We start from the raw sequence: 6,605 nt of genomic DNA, 5'->3' as shown, positions 1-6,605 counted from the left end.
CAAGGAAGCCATTGTGATATGTGCATTGGGGCACATCAACACTCCCTAGCACACTCAGCATGGGTAAGTGATCCTGGATATTGCCTTGCTTAAAATATCCTGTTTAGCTCTGGATTCATATTGACAATGTGTCCTAGTCTATGTGTACTGTAGCACACTTTGGCATGTTCCTGCTCACCAGCACCATCTTGTGTTTTTTTGGCAGTACTGTTTATGAATTAGCTTTATGTACCCACTTCTTCAGGATTATAAACTACTGCGTTTATTTGTATACGACACCCCCCTGTTTATTGTCCTGGCGAGTGTTGTTTCATGGGTTCTTGTCACTCTGACTGTTCTCACAATTGCACTTCTTGATCTGTGTACTATATTATTGTATTTTTGCATGAAACTTTTTTTTAAAGCATTATTTTATTAATTTTTAAATTGCTCTTACAGCCTACTCACATACAAAGAACATTCCATACATTACAGCATAATCAAAACAGTCCCAACCTTCCCACCCCCTTCCCGCTCTGCATGTGACCATGAATGTCTTAGAATAACTAACTTATGGAATTAGTATGTGTTCCTTTAGGAATTCAAGAAGGTACCATGAGGTCTGTTCAAATTGAGATTTAAGTCTATCCTTAATAACCGTAGACAGAGTGGGTATAAATAAACTACTTAAGCAAGCATTGTTGACCTTAGGGAGATCAACATATCCACTGCGGAGACACCATCACGTGTTTCTCAACGCAGTGATTCTAGAGCATTGCCCCCTGGGAAGTATGCAAATAAGAAAGCCGCGGAGACACCATCACGTGTTTCTCAACGCTGGCAGGAAACTAGCCAGGTCTTTCACCGGGAAGGAACAACCACGGGAAGGGCAGTCTCCAGTCAAGGAGACCACCTATACCAAACATGGTATCCATCCACAGACAGCCGTTTCGGGGTATTTGCCCCTCATCAGTGTGGAGTAGGAATCTGGCTAGTGGGGGCAATGCCTAGTATAAGACTACTTAAGCAAGCATTGTTGACCTTAGGGAGATCAACATATCCACTGCGGAGACACCATCACGTGTTTCTCAACGCAGTGATTCTAGAGCATTGCCCCCTGGGAAGTATGCAAATAAGAAAGCCGCGGAGACACCATCACGTGTTTCTCAACGCTGGCAGGAAACTAGCCAGGTCTTTCACCGGGAAGGAACAACCACGGGAAGGGCAGTCTCCAGTCAAGGAGACCACCTATACCAAACATGGTATCCATCCACAGACAGCCGTTTCGGGGTATTTGCCCCTCATCAGTGTGGAGTAGGAATCTGGCTAGTGGGGGCAATGCCTAGTATAAGACTACTTAAGCAAGCATTGTTGACCTTAGGGAGATCAACATATCCACTGCGGAGACACCATCACGTGTTTCTCAACGCAGTGATTCTAGAGCATTGCCCCCTGGGAAGTATGCAAATAAGAAAGCCGCGGAGACACCATCACGTGTTTCTCAACGCTGGCAGGAAACTAGCCAGGTCTTTCACCGGGAAGGAACAACCACGGGAAGGGCAGTCTCCAGTCAAGGAGACCACCTATACCAAACATGGTATCCATCCACAGACAGCCGTTTCGGGGTATTTGCCCCTCATCAGTGTGGAGTAGGAATCTGGCTAGTGGGGGCAATGCCTAGTATAAGACTACTTAAGCAAGCATTGTTGACCTTAGGGAGATCAACATATCCACTGCGGAGACACCATCACGTGTTTCTCAACGCAGTGATTCTAGAGCATTGCCCCCTGGGAAGTATGCAAATAAGAAAGCCGCGGAGACACCATCACGTGTTTCTCAACGCTGGCAGGAAACTAGCCAGGTCTTTCACCGGGAAGGAACAACCACGGGAAGGGCAGTCTCCAGTCAAGGAGACCACCTATACCAAACATGGTATCCATCCACAGACAGCCGTTTCGGGGTATTTGCCCCTCATCAGTGTGGAGTAGGAATCTGGCTAGTGGGGGCAATGCCTAGTATAAGACTACTTAAGCAAGCATTGTTGACCTTAGGGAGATCAACATATCCACTGCGGAGACACCATCACGTGTTTCTCAACGCAGTGATTCTAGAGCATTGCCCCCTGGGAAGTATGCATATACTTATTTGCATACTTCCCAGGGGGCAATGCTCTAGAATCACTGCGTTGAGAAACACGTGATGGTGTCTCCGCAGTGGATATGTTGATCTCCCTAAGGTCAACAATGCTTGCTTAAGTAGTCTTATACTAGGCATTGCCCCCACTAGCCAGATTCCTACTCCACACTGATGAGGGGCAAATACCCCGAAACGGCTGTCTGTGGATGGATACCATGTTTGGTATAGGTGGTCTCCTTGACTGGAGACTGCCCTTCCCGTGGTTGTTCCTTCCCGGTGAAAGACCTGGCTAGTTTCCTGCCAGCGTTGAGAAACACGTGATGGTGTCTCCGCGGCTTTCTTATTTGCATACTTCCCAGGGGGCAATGCTCTAGAATCACTGCGTTGAGAAACACGTGATGGTGTCTCCGCAGTGGATATGTTGATCTCCCTAAGGTCAACAATGCTTGCTTAAGTAGTCTTATACTAGGCATTGCCCCCACTAGCCAGATTCCTACTCCACACTGATGAGGGGCAAATACCCCGAAACGGCTGTCTGTGGATGGATACCATGTTTGGTATAGGTGGTCTCCTTGACTGGAGACTGCCCTTCCCGTGGTTGTTCCTTCCCGGTGAAAGACCTGGCTAGTTTCCTGCCAGCGTTGAGAAACACGTGATGGTGTCTCCGCGGCTTTCTTATTTGCATACTTCCCAGGGGGCAATGCTCTAGAATCACTGCGTTGAGAAACACGTGATGGTGTCTCCGCAGTGGATATGTTGATCTCCCTAAGGTCAACAATGCTTGCTTAAGTAGTCTTATACTAGGCATTGCCCCCACTAGCCAGATTCCTACTCCACACTGATGAGGGGCAAATACCCCGAAACGGCTGTCTGTGGATGGATACCATGTTTGGTATAGGTGGTCTCCTTGACTGGAGACTGCCCTTCCCGTGGTTGTTCCTTCCCGGTGAAAGACCTGGCTAGTTTCCTGCCAGCGTTGAGAAACACGTGATGGTGTCTCCGCGGCTTTCTTATTTGCATACTTCCCAGGGGGCAATGCTCTAGAATCACTGCGTTGAGAAACACGTGATGGTGTCTCCGCAGTGGATATGTTGATCTCCCTAAGGTCAACAATGCTTGCTTAAGTAGTCTTATACTAGGCATTGCCCCCACTAGCCAGATTCCTACTCCACACTGATGAGGGGCAAATACCCCGAAACGGCTGTCTGTGGATGGATACCATGTTTGGTATAGGTGGTCTCCTTGACTGGAGACTGCCCTTCCCGTGGTTGTTCCTTCCCGGTGAAAGACCTGGCTAGTTTCCTGCCAGCGTTGAGAAACACGTGATGGTGTCTCCGCGGCTTTCTTATTTGCATACTTCCCAGGGGGCAATGCTCTAGAATCACTGCGTTGAGAAACACGTGATGGTGTCTCCGCAGTGGATATGTTGATCTCCCTAAGGTCAACAATGCTTGCTTAAGTAGTCTTATACTAGGCATTGCCCCCACTAGCCAGATTCCTACTCCACACTGATGAGGGGCAAATACCCCGAAACGGCTGTCTGTGGATGGATACCATGTTTGGTATAGGTGGTCTCCTTGACTGGAGACTGCCCGTCCCGTGGTTGTTCCTTCCCGGTGAAAGACCTGGCTAGTTTCCTGCCAGCGTTGAGAAACACGTGATGGTGTCTCCGCGGCTTTCTTATTTGGGTATAAATAAAGACCAAGTTTAAAAAAACAAACAAACACTTAATCAATTTCTCCTTATTCAACAGTGTGTCCAACCAGTCCATTTTAATTAAGAACATTAGTTTTGTTTGAATAAACGCTAAAGAAGGTGTTTCAGGATTTACCCAAAGGTGTAGAATGCTCTTCCAGTGGCCGAAGCCCAACTAGTTAACATCGCTATTTTACAGAAGACTTCGTTGAGTCTCATCCAACATATTAAAGCTAGCCCACTGTGATGTCAGTGCAAACTGAATATTGTATGTATTTTGTAAAACTGAGTCAACACATCTCCATACACCCTGTATCTGAACGCAGTCCCACAAATGGTGGAATATGTCAGTGTTTCGTATGCCACTTTTAGAGCATGAGCATGAAGTAGTTGTGTTCATTTTTTATTGAATATTCAGAGCAATGTATGTGTGGCGCCCCTGAGGGTCCAGTCGCCACAGAGGTACTGCACCTCAGCCAGAGGTGTGGTATCCCATTTCCGGGTAAGGAGGAGGCTACAGGTCGTTGGGAACAGGACAAGGACCAGAATGGAGAAGGAAAGGAAGAAGTAGAAGGAGTCCTAGAGCTACGGGAAGTGCGCCATACACCTGTGGGCTCACATCCACAGCATACAATGTGGAGGGACTTGGCTGCAATCGGGAGCCAGTCCGTAGACTAGTAGAGAACTGCAAGGCTCAGCTAAGAAACCGGAGGTTGAGGCTACTTCAAGTACCGACGCCACCACCGCACATAACCTGCTGAAAAGGTGACCACATTGGACCAAGGGACAAGACAGTAAAGCCACCCATAAGAGGGATCCGCGGACACTGTCTCAGGGCACTGTGTGTGAGGCGTGTGGCAGGCGGGACAGGCCAGTGCAGGAAGATGACCAGGGAAGAAACACAGCAGGGTGTATCGGGTTGTGCTTTCAAACTATCCGGGGATCAGCTGGAGCACATCACAGCAGAATTCAGCACTCCGGGGCAGCCTCTGACTAGTTGTGGTAACCTGGATCTATCAACAGTGAGTAAAGAACTTGTGACTGCATTCCTGTGTTACCCAGTTATTGTCTTCCCCTCCGACCCTGCCCCCCACCATTGCATCGCAACACCATAAACTCTATCTCACCATCGACAGTCCTGGGGCCCAGCTCTACCTGTGGAGCGCTATACCAACTCAGCTGCATCACCACCGTCCCCAAGGGAACCACAGGTGGCATCATGACATATCCAATGTACATATATCCCCCACGTCATTTAATTAACGACACCGCCGGGGTCATGGATCCGGGCCTTGCTGCCGTGATCTCCCAGAACAGAACCTGCCCGGTAACGAGTGCCCCACGGCCCTGGTGGGCGTGGCATATGCTCTGTGGAAAATCATCAAAGCCATATCTCTATAACTACTAGACAAAATAAATTTACATTGCAACAATGTGGCTTGTAAGAAATCCTGCACCTTGAACTCTGACATGGCTATCATCCATTTCGCTGGGCTTGTTGTTTTTTACTTCCATGACCAAGATGTACGCAGCATCGTATAGATCTGACTAGTTGAGGAAACCTCGTTTCTTGTCCTCCTGAGAAAATTGACTATATTGCCTTCAAGATCCCCCTTGGCTTTTTAACGATGCAAGAATGGCCTGTGCCTCACCACCTGCAGTGAGGACCAGCACAGAGCAGCGCCCACTGCCCCAAGACAGCAGCACCTGCAGACCCAGCATAGCACCGCAGCTAGCATCTCAGTATCTGGGCCCCCCTCTGCACCGCCCGCAGCATTGCTGTACTCTAGCACCTCCCCTGCCTCCTGTGACCCACCTCCACCACCACTGCCACCCCCCTCCCCAGTAAGACACCTTCGGATTATGAAACGGGCTTCATTTTTTTTTATCTTTTTTTCGTCTAAATGTGGGGTGCGTCTTATAATCCGGTGCGTCTAATAAATGAAAAATACTGTGGTTTCTAAAAATGAAATTTAGATGTTGTATTGACCATACATGCAAGAACATAAATGTAACTCAGTTCATTGTGTTCTTTACTAAACAAGTAGTTACTGATATTCTTATTCTCTTCTCCCAGATTGTTGTTAATTATAAAACGAGAAGCGCAGGAGATACATGTTTAATTGCAATCAAACAATCTCAGTATGAATGTGGAAGACACTGTAATGCCTTCTACAGAAATGTTAATTGCCGCAGTTATTAAAGTCAAACTCCTGACTCAAATGTTTTCCAGAATAATCACTGAGATACAGCAGCAGCATAAAACATAAAGAGGCTCTTCATATGTAAATGCTCCAACATCTGCTCGCAAATGATGTAATAATAAAGACACAGAAATTACTGGAAGCTGTCTATATGTATTCTAAATATACACATTCTAGCTCAAGCCAATGGTCATGAAATATGGAGACAGCTGTGTACTTTGAAGTCATAAAATGAGCAAAATGCCAATCAAATTAATATATATTAATTATATTATATATTGCGGCCAGGGATAGGGGGAGTAGTAGTTCATGGACTGGGCCTGCCCCAGGGGGCATGTTGAATTGTATTGTCTATTGTTACCTGTATGTTGTTGCTTGGGGTCGACCGTTGGACGGCGTCCCCAAGGTTTTAGTATGTAAATAATAGGCAATAAAAAGGCTGCTGTGGCCATTTTAACCAAGTCGCATGCAGTCCGTGTGTTTATTTACAAATGTTAAGGGTTTGGTAACACAGACATCACGACTGGAGAATCCTCCCTCAGCTGGTCATGATGTTTGTGGGTGTGCGTTCCCCCGCAGATCCTCCTGGGA

Source organism: Anomaloglossus baeobatrachus, chromosome 1 (assembly GCF_048569485.1).
Source record: "Anomaloglossus baeobatrachus isolate aAnoBae1 chromosome 1, aAnoBae1.hap1, whole genome shotgun sequence".
NCBI classification, from domain to species: Eukaryota; Metazoa; Chordata; class Amphibia; order Anura; family Aromobatidae; genus Anomaloglossus; species Anomaloglossus baeobatrachus.
This window is presented reverse-complemented; position numbering follows the sequence as displayed.